Source organism: Panthera leo, chromosome D2 (assembly GCF_018350215.1).
Source record: "Panthera leo isolate Ple1 chromosome D2, P.leo_Ple1_pat1.1, whole genome shotgun sequence".
Classification (NCBI taxonomy): domain Eukaryota; kingdom Metazoa; phylum Chordata; class Mammalia; order Carnivora; family Felidae; genus Panthera; species Panthera leo.
In genome coordinates this window covers 22,291,943-22,307,717 of record NC_056689.1, presented here as the reverse complement: position 1 = coordinate 22,307,717, position 15,775 = coordinate 22,291,943, and the positions used below count along the sequence as shown (strand labels likewise).

At 38.9% G+C, this 15,775-nt stretch overlaps 1 protein-coding gene across 4 annotated transcripts in view; it reads left to right on the top strand.

Annotated features, from left to right (window-relative positions):
- Window positions 1–15,775, top strand: part of RHOBTB1 (Rho related BTB domain containing 1) — a 260,530-nt gene that overhangs the window by 124,507 nt on the left and 120,248 nt on the right. For 3 of the 4 annotated variants that reach the window (XM_042908130.1, XM_042908132.1, XM_042908131.1), the window contains one exon: window positions 13,759–13,878. The gene's annotated coding sequence lies outside the window, so the exon portion shown is untranslated. Of the gene's footprint in view, window positions 1–13,758; window positions 13,879–14,270; window positions 14,290–15,775 lie in introns of those variants that run through there. The other variant, XM_042908133.1, reaches the window with a different exon arrangement.

Below are 15,775 nucleotides of genomic sequence, written 5' to 3'. Positions count from 1 at the left end.
CTCATCAAAATAGAAAGCTTCTGCACAGTGAAGGAAACAATCAGCAAAACTAAAAGGCAACCAATGGAATGGGAGAAGATATTTGCAAATGACATATTAGATAAAGGGTTGATATCCAAAATCTATAAAGAACTTAACAAACTCAACACCCAAAAAACAAATAATTCATGAGGAAATGGGCAGAAGACATGAATAGACACTCCTCCAAAGAAGACATCCAGATGGCCAACTGACACATGAAAAATGCTCAACATCACTCATCATCAAGGAAATACAAATTAAAACCACAATGAGATACTACCTCACACCAGTCAGAATGGCTGAAATTAACAACTCAGCCAACAATAGATGTTGGTGAGGATGTGGAGAAAGAGGATCTCTTTTGCACTGCTGGTGGGAATGCAACTGGTACAGCCACTCTGGAAAACAGTATGGAGGTTTCTCAAAAAATTAAAAATAGAACTACCCTACAACCCAGCAATTACACTACTAGGTATTTATCCAAGGGATACAAGTGTGCTGTTTTGAAGGGACACATGCACCCCAATGTTTACAGCAATGGCTATCAACAATAGCCAAAGTATGGAAAGAGCCCAAATGTCCATCGATGGATGAATGGATAAAGAAGATGTGGTATATATATACAGTGGAGTATTACTCAGCAATAAAAAAAATGAAATCTTGCCATTTGCAACAACTTGGATGGAACTAGAGGGTATTATGCTAAGCGAAATTAGTCAGAGAAAGACAAATATAATATGACTTCACTCATATGAGGGCTTTTAAGGTAGAAAACAGATGAACAGAAGGGAAGGGAAGCAAAAATAATACAAAAACAAAGAGGGCGACAACACATAAGAGACTCTTAAATACAGAGAACAAACTGAGGGTTGCTGGAGGGATTGTGGGTGGGGATGGGCTAAATGGGTAAGGGGTATTAAGGAAGACACTTGGGATGAGCACTGGGTGTTATACATAGGGGATGAATCACTGGAATCTACTTCTGAAATCATCATTGCACTATATGCTAAATAACTTGGATGTAAATTTAAAAATAAATAGATAAATAAATAAAATTAAAAAAAAAAGAATTCTCTATGTGGCATTCAGAATTGAAGGAAAGATTAGAGTTTTCCAGATAAACAAAAGCTAAAGGAGTTTATCACCACTAAACTAGCTTTACAAGAAACATAAAGGACTTCCTTCAACTAAAAATGAATGGCACTAATTAATAACAGGAAAATATACAAAAGTAAAAATCTCACTGGAAAATGTAAACACAGAAAAGTAGTAGACCAATCACTTAAAAAGGTAGCATAAAGGTCAAAAGACAAATATAGTAAAATTAACTAAATGTACAATAATTACCTAATGGATGCATAAAATAAAAAGATGTAAAATGTTACATCAAAAATATAAAAGATGAGGAATGTGTTCAAATTTAAATTGCTGTCAACTCAAAACAGACCATTATATACATAGGAAGTTATATGTGAACCTCACAGTAACCACAAAGCAAAAACTTATCATAAATACACAAAAGTAAATGACAAAGGAATCTAAACATAACACTAAAGAAAGTCACCAAATTGCAAGGGAAGAGAGAAAAAGGAACAGAAAGGAACTACAAAAACAGCCAGAAAACAATTAAAAAAACAATAATAAGCCATTAAATATTTATTATTAACAATACTTATTAACAATAATTGATACTTATTAAATATCAATAATTACTTAAAATGTAAATAAATTAACCTCTCTAATCAAAAGACAAAAAGTGGCTGAATGGATAAAAACGAACAAACAAAACCCCCAAAACTCATCTATAACCTCCTACAAAAGATTAATTCCAGATGGAGAGAACACAGAGACTGAAAATGAAGGGATAGAGAAAGATATTCCATGCAAATGGAAATTAAAAGAAAGTTAGTGTAATTAGCAAAATGAAGGATAAAAAACATATGATGATCTCCATAGATGCAGAAAAGGTATTTGACAAAATTCAACATCCATTCATGATAAAAATTCCCAACAAAGTAGGTATAAAGGGAACATATAAACATAATAAAGGCCATAAATGACAAACCCACAGCTAACATCACACTAAACAGTGAAAAATCAAAACTTTTCTGCTAAGATTGGGAATAAGACAGGATTCCCAGTCTTGGCACTTTAATTCAACACAATATTAGAAGTCCTAACCACAGCAATTAGATAAAGGAAAAAAGAAAAGTAAACAAGAAAAGTCATCCAATTTGGAAAGGAAGGAGTAAAACCCACTATTTGCAGATGACACGATACTGCATATAGGAAACCCAAAAGACTCCACCAAAAATGTATTAAAATAAATAAGTAATAACTCTATTCAGCAAAGTAGCAGGATACAAAATCAATATACAGAAATTTGTGGTATTTCCATACTGAATTAGCAAATTATCAGAAAAGCAATTTTTAAAAAGATCCCATTTAAAATTGCATCAAAAGAATAAAATACCTAAGAATAACTTTAACCAAAGAAGTGAAAAATCTATACAATGAAAGCTATAAAATTCTAGTGAAAGAAAGTGAAGAAAACACAAATAAATGGAAAAATATTCCATGCTCATGGACTGGAAGAATTAATGTTATCAAAATATCCGTACTACCCAAAGTAATCCACAGATTCAGTGCATTTCCTATCAAAATTCAAATGGCATTTTTTTTTTACAGAATTAGAACAAATCATTCAAAAATTTGTATAGAACAGTCTTGAGAAAGATCAAAGCTGGTATCACGGTCCCGATTTTGAACTATACTACAAAGCTACAGTAATCAAAATAGTATGGCATTGGCATAAAAACAGATCCACAGATGAGTGAACAGAAATGAAAGCCCAGAATTAAACCCACACATATACGGAGAACTGATTTATGATAAAGGAGCTATGAACATACGTGGAGAAAGGCCAGTCTCTTCAATAAATGGTGCTGAGAAAACTGGATAGCCACATGCAAAAGAATGAAACTAGAACTATCTTACACCATACACAAAAGTTAAGACCTGAACCACATATTTCTAGAGGAAAACATAGGCAGTAAGTTCCTCAATATCGGTCTTACAATACTTTTGTGGATGTGACTCCAAAAGCGAAGGAAACAAAAGCAAAAGATTACATCAAACTAAAAAGCTTCTGCACAGCAAAAGAAACCATCATCAAAACAAAAAGGAAACCTACTGAATGGGAGAAGATACTTGAAAATCATATATCCAACAAGGGATTCACATCCAAAGTATATAAAGAATCCATATACTGAATAACAAAAATGCAAACAACCCAATTAAAAAAATAGGCAGAGGAACTGAACAGATATTTTTACACAGAAGACATACAGATGGCCAATAGGTACATTAAAAGATGTTGAACATCACTAATTATTAGGTAAATGCAAATCAGAACCACAATGAGATATCACCTCATACAAGTTAGAACAGCTATTATCAAAAACGCAAGATATAACAAGTGTTGGCAATGTTGTGAAGAAAATAGAACCCTCATACACTGCTGATGGAAATGTCAATTGGTACAGCCACCATGGAAAACAGTATGGACATGCTTAAAATAAAGAACAGAATTACCATATGATCCAGCTATTCCACTTCTGAGTACTTCTTTAAATTTTATTTACTTATTTTGAGAGAGAGAGAGAGAGAGAAGGGCAAAGAGGAAGAGAGAGAAAATCCCAAGCAGGCTCTTTCCTCAACATGGGGCTCCATCTCACAACCGTGAGATCATGACCTGAGCTGAAATCAAGAGTCGGACACTTAACCAACTGAGCCACCCAAGCTTGCCACCACTTCTGAGTATTTATCTGAAGAATACAGAATATTGATTCAAAAAAATAAAATGTACTTTTATTATAACTGCAGCATTATTTACAATGGCCAAGAAATATAAACAACTGGGGCGCCTGGCTGGTCGAGTCGGTTAAGTAGCCAACTCTTGATTTCAGCTCAGGTCATGATAACATGGTTGTGAGATAGAGCCCTGCATTGGTCTCCACACTGAGCTGGGATTCTTTCTCTCCCTTTCCCTCTCTCTCTGCCTCTCCCCCACTTGCACTTGCTCTCTCTCAAAATAAGTAAATAATTTTTTTAATGTAAACAACCTACCAAACTCTACACCCGAAAAACAAATAATCCAGTGAAGAAATAGGCAGAAAACATGAATAGACGGTTCTCTAAAGAAGACATCCAGATGGCCAACAGGCACATGAAAAGATGCTCAACATTGCTCCTCATCAGGGAAATACAAATCAGAACCACACTCAGATATCACCTCACGCCAGTCAGAGTGGCTAAAATGAACAAATCAGGAGATTATAGATGCTGGAGAGGATGTGGAGAAACGGAAACCCACTTGCATTGTTGGTGGGAATGCAAACTGGTGCAGCCACTCTGGAAAGCAGTGTGGAGGTTCATCAAAAAATTAAAAATAGATCTACCCTATGACCCAGCAATAGCACTGCTAGGAATTTACCCAAGGGATACAGGAGTGCTGATGCATAGGGGCACTTGTACCCCAATGTTTATGGCAGCAGCGCTTTCAACAATAGCCAAATTATGGAAAGAGCCTAAATGTCCATCAACTGATGAATGGATAAAGAAATTGTGGTTTATATACACAATGGAATACTACTTGGCAATGAGAAAGAATGAAATATGGCCTTTTGTAACAACATGGATGGAACTGGAGAGTGTTATGCTAAGTGAAATAAGTCATACAGAGAAAGACAGAGACCATGTGTTTTCACTCTTATGTGGATCCTGAGAAACAACAGAAGACCATGGAGAAGGGAAAGGAAAAAAAGAAAAGTTAGAGAGGGAGGAAGCCAAACCATAAAAGACTCTTAAAAACTGAGAATAAACTGAGAGTTGATGGGGGGTAGGAGAGAGGGGAAAGTGGGTGATGGGCATTGAGGAGGGCACCTGTTGGGATGAGCACTGGGTGTTGTGTGGAAACCAATTTGACAATAAATTTCATATTAAAAAATAAATAAATAAAAAATAAAAAATGTAAACCACCTAAATGTCCATTGACAGATGAATGGACGAAGAAGATGTGGTGTATATACACAATAGAATACTACTCAGTCATAAGAGACAATGAAACCTTGCCATGTGTGACAACACAGATGAACTCTGAAGGTGTTATGCTAAGTGAAATAAGTCACATGGAGAAAGATAGATGCCACATGATGTCATGCATATGGTGGAATCTAAAAAAACAAAACAAAAGAAAACAAAAACAAACTTGTAGATACAGAGAACAGACTGGTGGCTACCTTTGTGGAATCAGATTGGGAGGTGGGTGAAATGGGTGAAGGGGGCCAATTGTATGGTGATAGATGATAAATAGGCTTTAATGGTGATAATTCTGGAGTACATAGAGATGCCAAAGTATAATGTTGTGCACCTGGAAAAAAATTTGTAACTCATAGCATCCTCCCAGCTACCACCACCACACACACTCCTTCCACAAAAGATTTGGGTTTGTGGTTGTGTGGTTTTGGTTTTGGTTTTCCTTGGTTGGTTCAGTTTTAGGGAAAAGTTATTTGGGGTTTGAGGCTGAAAATTTGAAACTGGGATCTGAGATAGGTCTAAAACCCCCAATCTTATTTTCTAAAACATGTCTAGAGAGGATTGAATCAAAACCTTTAGAGGCCAGAACACTGGAGATACTGTGTTTAGCCCTGACCCCTCCATCCATATGTAATTAATTCAGTTTGTTGAAGCAAAATCACATATATGTGTAAGAAATTCTAACAAAGTTCTGACTTCTTTCTCATGATAATTATGCTGTTTTTTCTTTTTCTTTTTCATTTTTAAACATCAAAGATTGGGGCATCTGGGTGGCTTGGTTAAGCATCTGACTTCGGCTTAGGTCATGATCTCAGGGTTTGTGGGTTCGAGCCCTGCATCAGGCTCTGTACTGACAGGTCAGAGCCTGGAGCCTGCTTCAAATTCTGTCTCCCTGTATCTCTTCCCCTCTCCCACTTGTTCTTTCTCTCTCTCTCCTTCTCTCAAAAATAAACATTAAAAAACAAACAAAAAAATCAAAGATTAAATTGTTTTCAATAGGGCTTTGTTTGCCCATTATTTGCTAGCGCCTATATTAAGTTAGGACCAACTACCATCAAGTGATTAAGTTAGGTTTATCTGAACTTCAAGTTTCAGAATGAAATTAGAAAGATAATAAATATAAGAGGATAGTTTACAGAATAATCAAACTGGGCTTCTTTCAATTATTTCAGACAGGATACATAAAATATCCAAAATAGTTTCAAATTTTAACCAACAAAGTAATATAGGGTCCAGCTACTAAGATAATCTGTTTCTAGACTTGTTCCTAGGGTTTTAAGCCAAATAGGATTATCCATGTACAATCCTTCCAATAAAAATGGGTTCAGGACACTCTGATCCATCCCTTTGGTGGCAATTGTCTTAAGCCTTCTACCTTTGTTTCTTCCTTGCTTCTTGCTCCCACCTGCTCTACCCAAATTCTGAACTTTGGAGGTTTGTGCTTTTGATTTTAATCAAAGAATTTTCTTCCTGGCTTTTTACCCCTGGCATACCCTAGAACTCAGAGTGTACTTGGCATCTAGCCCACCCTGTTCCTTTCCCATCTGAAGGAAAAACTATTATAGCTACTATTTAGTGAGCAACTGTCATGTGTTAGGCATATGATAGGCACCTTGTATACATCACCTCAACTAATCCCCACAACAGTCTTCACTGGTCAGTATTTTTATCACCGTATTATGATTAAAGCAAACAACGAACTGGAGAAAGGTTATTCAGCAAGAGGCCAGAGTTTAATCACAGATTTCAATCCTACCCTTTTAGCCTAAACTATTGCTGCTTCCATATTTTCATTAAAAATAAATATTTACTGACAGGGCTCCTGGGTGGTTTAGTTGGTTGTGTCAGACTCTTGATTTCACCTCAGGTCATGATCCCAGGGTCGTAAGATAGAGCCCCACATTGGGCTCCACACTGAGCATGGAGCCTGCTTGAGATTCTCTCTCTCTCTCTCTCTCTCTCTCTCTCTCTCTCTCTGCCCCTCTCCCTTGTTAACACTCCCTCTCCCCTCTCCCCTGCTCACACACACTCTCTAAAGTGTGTGTGTGTGTGTGTGTGTGTGTGTGTGTGTGTGTGTGTGTATAACTGAGCACCTAGTACGTTCCAGGTTCTGCGCATTCTAATTGAGATCATATCATAAAGTTGCAAGCAAATAGATAATATCATTTCTGGAAGCGATAAGTGCTATGAAGAAAAAAAATAAAGTAATGAAGAAGGACTAGAAGGGTGGGTGGCAACATTAGATGAGAGGAGGAGAGGAATATTGAAAAGGAGCCAATCATTTGAAAATCTGGGCTAGAAACATTCCAGACTGAGGAACATCCCATTCATAGGTACAGGGTCAGGAATGAGTGTGCTGTCTTCAAGAAACAGAAGGGTGTCTGGTGTTACTGAGGTTAGTGACCCAGGGGAAGATATGTAGAAGAGACGAAAAAGGTAGGCATGGCCAGGTCCTACAGGGCCTCGCTGCCAAGGCTAAGAGAGCTGAATTCCACATGCAATAGGAGCCACATTTGAAGGAGGAAGTGCCACGATGACCACATAATTTTTTAAAGCACAGATAATGCATCAGTTTTAACAATGAATATGGAGACACTAGAAAGACATGCATGCATAAGGTACTCTAAAAGGCCAAAGCACAAAAACTCTAAAAGCAAATGGATTTTCTGCATCCTCTGCAATCAGTTCTATCCCAGGAAATATGGAGTTCGTGGGAAATTCAAGGTCAGATTTTAATTTACTAATATTTAGTTATACTTAGGAGTGTCATCTCTTCAGGTTGGAGATGTCCTCCCAAGGTGAAATATCCTCTCTTGTATTGGCATTGTAAAGTAATGGTTTCAAAATTCAGGAGAGCCCCTGCAATAAATTCCAGGCTCTACTGTTTCTCCCCACAAAGCATGTTATAGGTGGAAAATGGATAACACTACCACCATCAAATAATTTTATTAAACACAGCATATTTAGAAAGAAACATACAGAATCCTCCAATCACGGACTTGTCTTCTTTTATGGAAGGAGAAAATATGGTGCCACCTGTACAAAATCCATCTGGACAGACATTACACAGATATATTTTTCCATCCAATGTTATCTTTTGTAATAAAGCCCAAAGGCATAGTACTGTAAAAATATAAACTTTAAAAATTCTGAGACTTTGTTAATAAGAAAATTAAATAAAATTTGTTCACAATCCATGGAATTTGGTTATAGAATTTACAAGTCACAATTGTAGGACTACAGATAAATTTCCAACTTCCTTTCAGAAATATTCCACCCTACTGCAACTTTCAAAGTTTGGGAGGGGGGAAATATCCAAGTTAGATAAGATTATGAAATTATAGCATTTTCTTACTTTAATCCATGCCGTAAAATCTAATATTAACTAGCTTATCAGGAATATCATGAGAAATACAACTAACAAGTTTAAAATCTGTAGTCTAGAGCCAGAAATTCAAATGTTGGGGGAAAACACAAGAACTAAGGTGTGTTCCAGAATAAATATGTGCCCTAGAAGTAACAAAGAAAAAATATTCAGCGTATTTTAACAACTAAACTGTAGGGTAACTTCTTGCCCCTGGGAAAAAGAAAATCTTTATTTTCTCATAAAAGAATAAAAAACACACACATTTCAAGAGCCATAAAAGCTGTAACTAAGGAAAGCCCATCTGGGCAACTAGATTATCTTTACAATACACTCTTCACTATTTTATTTGGTCCTATTTTACGTACCTCAGGAAATTAGGTTTCCATCACAAAAATTTTCTACCAAACTATTAGATATTATTGCTAAGTAGTAACCAATAATCCCCACCAACTAGTTTAAAGTATTCTGCCCTCCTGTGTCTTACTGATATTTTTATTACTATTTTTCATTAAGACTATATTACCAAAATAATATTATTTTGTGAAGGTTAAAGTTCTAATTAGGAAAACAGGAGCTGGCAGTGGTTTAGTGCTGAGTTAAATTCTGAGACCCCAAGGAGAAAAAGAAAATAAATAATATAAAAATAAAATAATCTCTAAGGCCTCCTCTCACCCTTTATTAATCGCAAAATAAATCTCTAGGAAAGAATGATCTCTTCGCCTTCGTGGGCACCCTTTGCGGTAGGGGTTTTTGGAGGAACTAAAACACCCCGGGCTGCCAGACACATGTGTGTATGGATACAGTGAGGAATCGTCCAACGTGTCCTACTTTCTCTAACTCATACTTGGAAAGAAAAACAACATTCTCACCCGGCTCATTCTGCGGTAGCATATCACAACGAAAAGTACTCAGAATGAGAAGTCAGAAGGTTCAGAGCTTTGACCACAGGCAGGCCCTGTGGTATTCCAAGCCTCAGCTGCTTTTTTCACACAATGAACTGTAGTCCAGCCTCCCCTGACTCTCCAAACGTTACGGTGTAATGATACCCATCTAAGAAAACAGAACTAAACAGAAAGTCCTTCTAGTAACAATATGCTGATACCAATTGTTACACAATGTTGTGGCTCAATAACTGAAAATTTATAAATTTATCCTGCAGATAAACACAGTAAGTCTTAGAGTAGGGAGAAGAGAAGTTTTCAAGAGCTTGCAAAAAACAGGGAAAACCTTTCTTATGGGTGAACAGTCAGAAGAGTTTGACTGGGTTTTCATATTAGTTCAAATCCCAGGCTCTGTGGGTACATTCCATTCTAAGAGAAAAGTCAACTAATTTAAAGAAGACAGGTGAATATAAAGTCATACCATTATAAGCTATTGTAATTCAAAACTAGAATAACAAGGTAAGCCAACACTCCAAAGTAGACCCCAAGTTACTTTTATTTGGCAAGTTTAATTTCTGCTGCCAAATACCATAGTAAATTAACAGGGCTGCTTCTCCTCTTATTTCCCTTGAAACTGTGGAACGATCAAAAGAGAAAACAGAAGAAAGATATAAAAAAAAGGTACTGGATATGCCCTGAATAGGTATTCTGATTAATTAGTTGGTTTTATTCACTTTTTTCTTTCAGGAGCAGGGTTTTGGGTTCTAATGAATTATTTTACCCCTGGTTATGTAAATCAGTATTTGCAAACGCTTTTGATAGACAGTCCATCGGTTAAAATGTTCAGTATATATCCCCAATACTTATTCATTTATTAATTTATTAACCAGATCACTTATTGCAGATGCCAATATACATTATGAAATATATACATAAATAAAAGTGTTAAAAATCACTTAATGATGAACTAGATATTTGTTATTTTATGCTAGTCACGGTGCTTCATTTTATCATTAGCCTATGACTCAAAGTATAATATATACTTAAGGCAAGGCTCATTGTTAACAGAATTAGATTTAAATCCATATTTCATAGGCCTTCTTGATCATTTCAATGAAAGAGAGAAGCTGATTTCTTGGAAGACTGAATTAAGCAAATCATCAACTTTGTTAACCTCCCATTATGTCAAAGAATTCTTACTGCAGTCAGAGAAGCTTCAATTCTACCAATTTCCTGTTTGCTTATGCTTGTATTATTAGTATTATCTTCTTTAAAAAATCCTTTTAAGCCACTTTTCTATTTTGTAACTGCTGGTTTAGTTAATACTGAATAATAGAATCCTTAATTCCTTAAATGAACAAACATAAAATCAGTAAGACGCAACACAATGGAATTGAAAGAAGAGTAGGAATCACATGTTAGCTGCTCCACACTATGGATTTCCCAGTATTTCTTCAAGATTCCTCTGTGAGGGAGGACAGGAGACCAAGGGACCTATGGGCAACTGGGAGGCCAGTATCAATCTGCATATTGTACACTTGCAAGAGCTTAGGTTTTATGAAATTAAAAAAAAAAAACATAAACAGAAGTTCAAAGTTTACTCCCCAAAGCCTATTTTGGAGATAAAGTGTATAAGCAGTTGTAGTACATAAGGAGAGCTGTTACCTGAATTATCTGCTACTTTACTTGAATATCAATGGGCCATGATTATGTTCTAGGCACACCACAGCTTGAGTCCTTCAGCTTGACCAGTAGGAAACTTTTATGGAGTTTAGAGGCTGTACTCTCTTGAAACAGCACTTTTCACGATAGTGACTAGACCATTCTTATTCCTTTGAGCTTCAGTCATTCATGCCCTCAGAAGCAAACAACAACAAAGTTATAAAAGGCATTTGTTTGTGTTAAATACTTAACTCTATTCTTGTGTCCAGGTAAGATTAATCTTCAAACCTCAATGATCCTGGGAGGTGCTCCAAAGTTTGTTCAGTGGCTAAAAGTTACACCATCACACCATTTTGTGCATTAGTAATCTTGAAATGATTAGCTATAATATATAATATAACGTATGAGTGTAGATGGTATCTAAGCTCTTTCTTTAACATTTTTCATAATTTGTCTTAGTCTGCTGACGCTGCCATAACAAAATACCATAGATGGGATGACTTAAACAACAGAAATATGTTTCTCACAGTTCTAGAAGTTGGGGAGTCCAAGATCAAGGTGCCTGTGGGCTTAGTTCCTGGTGAGAATTCTCTTCCTGGTTTGCAGACCATTGCCATCTCACTGTGTGCTCATATGGCCTTTCCTAAGTACTAGAGCAAGCTCTCCAGTGTCTCTTCTTATGAAGACACTAATCCTATCAGATCAGGGCCCTTCAATTATAACCTCATTAACCTTAATTACTTCCATAAAGACCTTCTTTCCAAATATGGTCACACTGGAGGTTAGAGCTTCAACATAGGAATTTTGGGGAGACATTCAGTCCATTACATAATTTATATGCTTTCTTTCAACAAATATTTATGTTGTGTCTTCTATGTGCGTGACACTATAACCATTGTTGTTCTCATTTTAGAGGAGACACAGCAAACAATAAATGTATGCATGTGTATGTGTGTGTGTGCATGCACATGCATGTGTGCACATGTATATTATATTAGAACAGGTGGTCAGGGATTACCTCTCTGACATGAGGACAAGGGAGAAAATATCTGATGTTACTGAGGAGCAAGCCTCTAAATATTTAGAGAAAGTGTCTCAGGCTCAACGACCAAGATGCAGGAACCTAAGGGATGAAAGAACAGCAGAAAGGCCAGTGAGGGTGGCAGGGCTGGGGAGGGGACAGTGATGGAGAAAGAGGTAAAGAGAGGTGGGGTGGCAGACATGTAAGGCCTTGGTGGCTAAGGTCAAGTTTGAACTGTCACCATGGAAAGTGACTGAAAGTGATGGGAAGCCATGGGGTGGTTTTTGAGCAGAGGATTAGCATGAGCTAATACACACACTTTTAAAGGGTCACCCAAAACTCTACATGGATAATAGACCATAGGGGCAAGATTAAGAGCAGTAAGACAAATTCAGAGCCTTTTTCAGAAATCCAAATGGGCACTGCTGGTTTGGAAGAGGGGTAGTTGGGGTTAGACTTGGAAAACATTTTGAAGCTGGAGCTATCAGGATTTCCTGATGAACTGAATATGAGATATGAAAGAAAGGATAGCAAAAAAAAAAAAATCTTTGCAGCATTGAAATAATTCTAGGGTTCAAAACAAAATAGCAATCTAAAAGACTATTTGGAGGGTGTCCTCTCCTAGCACTCCATACTTCCACACACAACTTTTCATAGGTGCATTAATTATGTCTGCACTTGTCTATTTAGTAGCTATCTCTCCCCCATTAGAATGTGAGCTCCTGGAAGGTAGGACTTACATCTCTCTATCTAGTTCACCCTTACATCACCTGCACCAAGGTCAATGCCAGGCAGTTTTTGAGACCTCATTAAATACTTATGAACGAATATCCATAAGCTTTGAGCAATCTTGAAATTATATCTTATAACTAGCAATTGAAAGAAATAGGGATGCTAAGAAGGCTATATTCTCATTAGATGGCAGGTAGGACTATAAAGATTCTGTAATGTTTTCTAAGTTACCTTTTTCTAGTATTTAAATTCTAAGACACAACCAATTGTACTACACCAAAAGGATGTGTCTCCTATCAGGTGGTTAACACATTCTTCTGTAAATGGAGTTTTACCCTGATCTGATATCATAACCATATTATACATTTAATCTGTTTAATAATTCTTAGAAAAGTATTTCTGCTAAAAATAATACATACCACCAACCTCCTGTAATTCAAACTCAAGCAAAACGGCAAAACTGAAGAGTGAGGTCTACAGATAATTTTCAAATCTTATTTTCAATGATTGCAGGCTGTGTCTGCCATAAACTTTTATACCAGCTGTTAAAAGCTCTTCAAATTGTTTTTGTTGCATTTCATTTTCACCACTCCTCCATATAGCGAGGTAAGTAGACTAAAGACTAAAGATAGAAAAAGTTGTGGAGATTTGGGGGTGTAAAGTAGTGACTGGCCTATATAATCCCCGTCACTAAAAGGTTGGAATTATTCAGACGTGACCATACTTGGAACTTGGGGCAGAGCTAGTATGTAATGTACTGGTTTCCAGCAGTAACTTTTTATTTAAAAATTAAGTTCCTTTAACCGTTCTGCTGAAATGTCACTCGGTTGGGGTTTTGAAAGGGGAACGTGCAGACGGCTGCAGTAATGATAGAGACTCTTTGTGTAAACTACCCAACACGACACCGAGTGATGTGTGGTTTGTGATGTCAGCAGAAACCGCAGATAGAATCGCCTGGGTTTCTATCTCTTTGCTAGAGAACGTCCCTACAAGAAAAGGCTGACCCTTGACACCGCCAGAAACTTTCCCCAGACTTGGCCTCCATTGGTAGAAGGAGTCGCCCCCCTGCTGGCGGGCGCCCCACGAGAGTCCCAGAGGTGGGTCGTGGGGACGCCGACACTGGGGCGAGGTCCCTCCGGCCCTGCACAGACAAGGGCGGGGCCACACGCACTTGGGCTGGCAAGGGCTGGGGGGGAGGGGGCTCTGGGGGGGGGGGGGGGGGGGCGGCGCAGCAGGGGGCCAGCCGGAGGGGGGGGGGGAGCGGGTGGGCGGGGGCGGCCCAGGGCCACGCCCGAAAGTCTCAGCAGGCCGCGAGAGTGGGGAGGGCCCCGCAGCCCCCGCCCCGCGGAGAGGCGGTGGCGGGCCGCAGCGAGGTGGCCTAGCCGGGCGGTGGCTGGAGGGCGGGGGGCGCCCGAGGTGGGAGAGGGTGGGGTCAGGCGGCCTTACATAGCCAGAGCGGCCGCCGGCAGCACAGCCAGCAGTCGCCGCCGCGCCTCCAGCGCCCGCAGGTAGAGTCGGCAAGGGCGGGGCGGGGCCGCGTCCGGGGTGGGGGTGGGGGAAGAGGGACGCTCCTGGGTGGGAGGTGTTACTCAGAAGGTCCCCCTGTGTGCGCACCCATATTATCCGCAGACGCGAGGGCTTAGAGCATCCTTTTGCACCTCTGAAAGGGGCAGAGGTGGGGGTGACCCGGTTACCTTACGCTGACCTCCTGACAGCTGCCCAGCTGCACTGAGAAAGCACAGGGCCCCAGAGGGTGCTAGCTTCCGAGATACTTCGGGTGTTTTCTGCACCCTCCAACCTAACTGTCCAACACACACACACACACACACACACACTCGCTCGCGCTCTCTCTCTCTCTTCCCACCCCCCTCCGCCCCCCGCAGGCAGGCGGAATTGGGGGCCTGAGGGATTAGAGGGATAGAGTCACTGTCAGTCAGAAGAGATTAGAATCTGGACAGGACATGTCCAAGCTGGAGTCTTCAGAAAGTAGGTGCAGCATCTGTGGCTCCTCGTGTCCAGCCCTCAGGTGATGTGTGATTGATTTTTCTTGGTTTGTTAGCTCTGAAAGCCCCAGGCTGTAAAAGGTTTGGGTCAACAATGAGACTGATCCACGGAGGCTTTCGTGCCCTGCTCTCCAACATCTCTGGTATCTGGAGGAGGGGCAGATTGGAGGATCCAAAAAATCTGAAGTGAGTGTTCAAAGGAGCTTAGCGTTTTTAACTTGTGACTTTTTGAAAAAAGGAAATACACTCTTTTAGTTTGAGTTAGGTTTTATTCTTTTAATATACATGCATTCATCTTAAGAGAACTGATGATGGCATTACATAGTGAGTCCAGTAGGTATGGCATCATTAGAACTAAAAACCAAGTTTACTGTGTAGTTCTAGAAAAATTGCTTCCTTACGTGTTTTTCTATGTCTTTATTACTGGGATGCAGCTTTGTTGGGAACGCTGTCAATAATCACCTTGATGTCTGTGAGGTTTACCCTGGTGCTGGCCACCTGACCCCAGACAGAGCCCAGTATGTACCCTTTTTGTAATACTGTGTTTCTGGTGGGCAGCAACCTGCTTCCAGGCCTCTAGCCTTGGTCTCTGGTGAGAGGAAAAAAGTATCAAAAATGTGCTCTTGGCAAGTTTGGGAGCAAGGAAGAATGATGTAGATTTTTTTCCCCATTAAAGTTTTCACGAATTGGCAATTTAAAACCCAAAGCATTGTTTACCACCTGTCAGACTCACTCGTAAGTGTAAGGATTAACTAATAAAAGATTTGTAAAATGCTTCCTGAATATAAAATTCCATAAATATGCAAAATAGTAATAATCCACCCATTGTTAAATTTATGTAGCTGCTTCTGCCATGCATACAAAGATGATTTAGAATGCATGTTTCCCGTCAATTAAACAATGAGTTTGGAGTAAAATAATGAGTTCAATTCACATCCTATGAAACTTTGAAATAAAATTTCTCCCATAAGGCACCATCGGCAGAGAATCA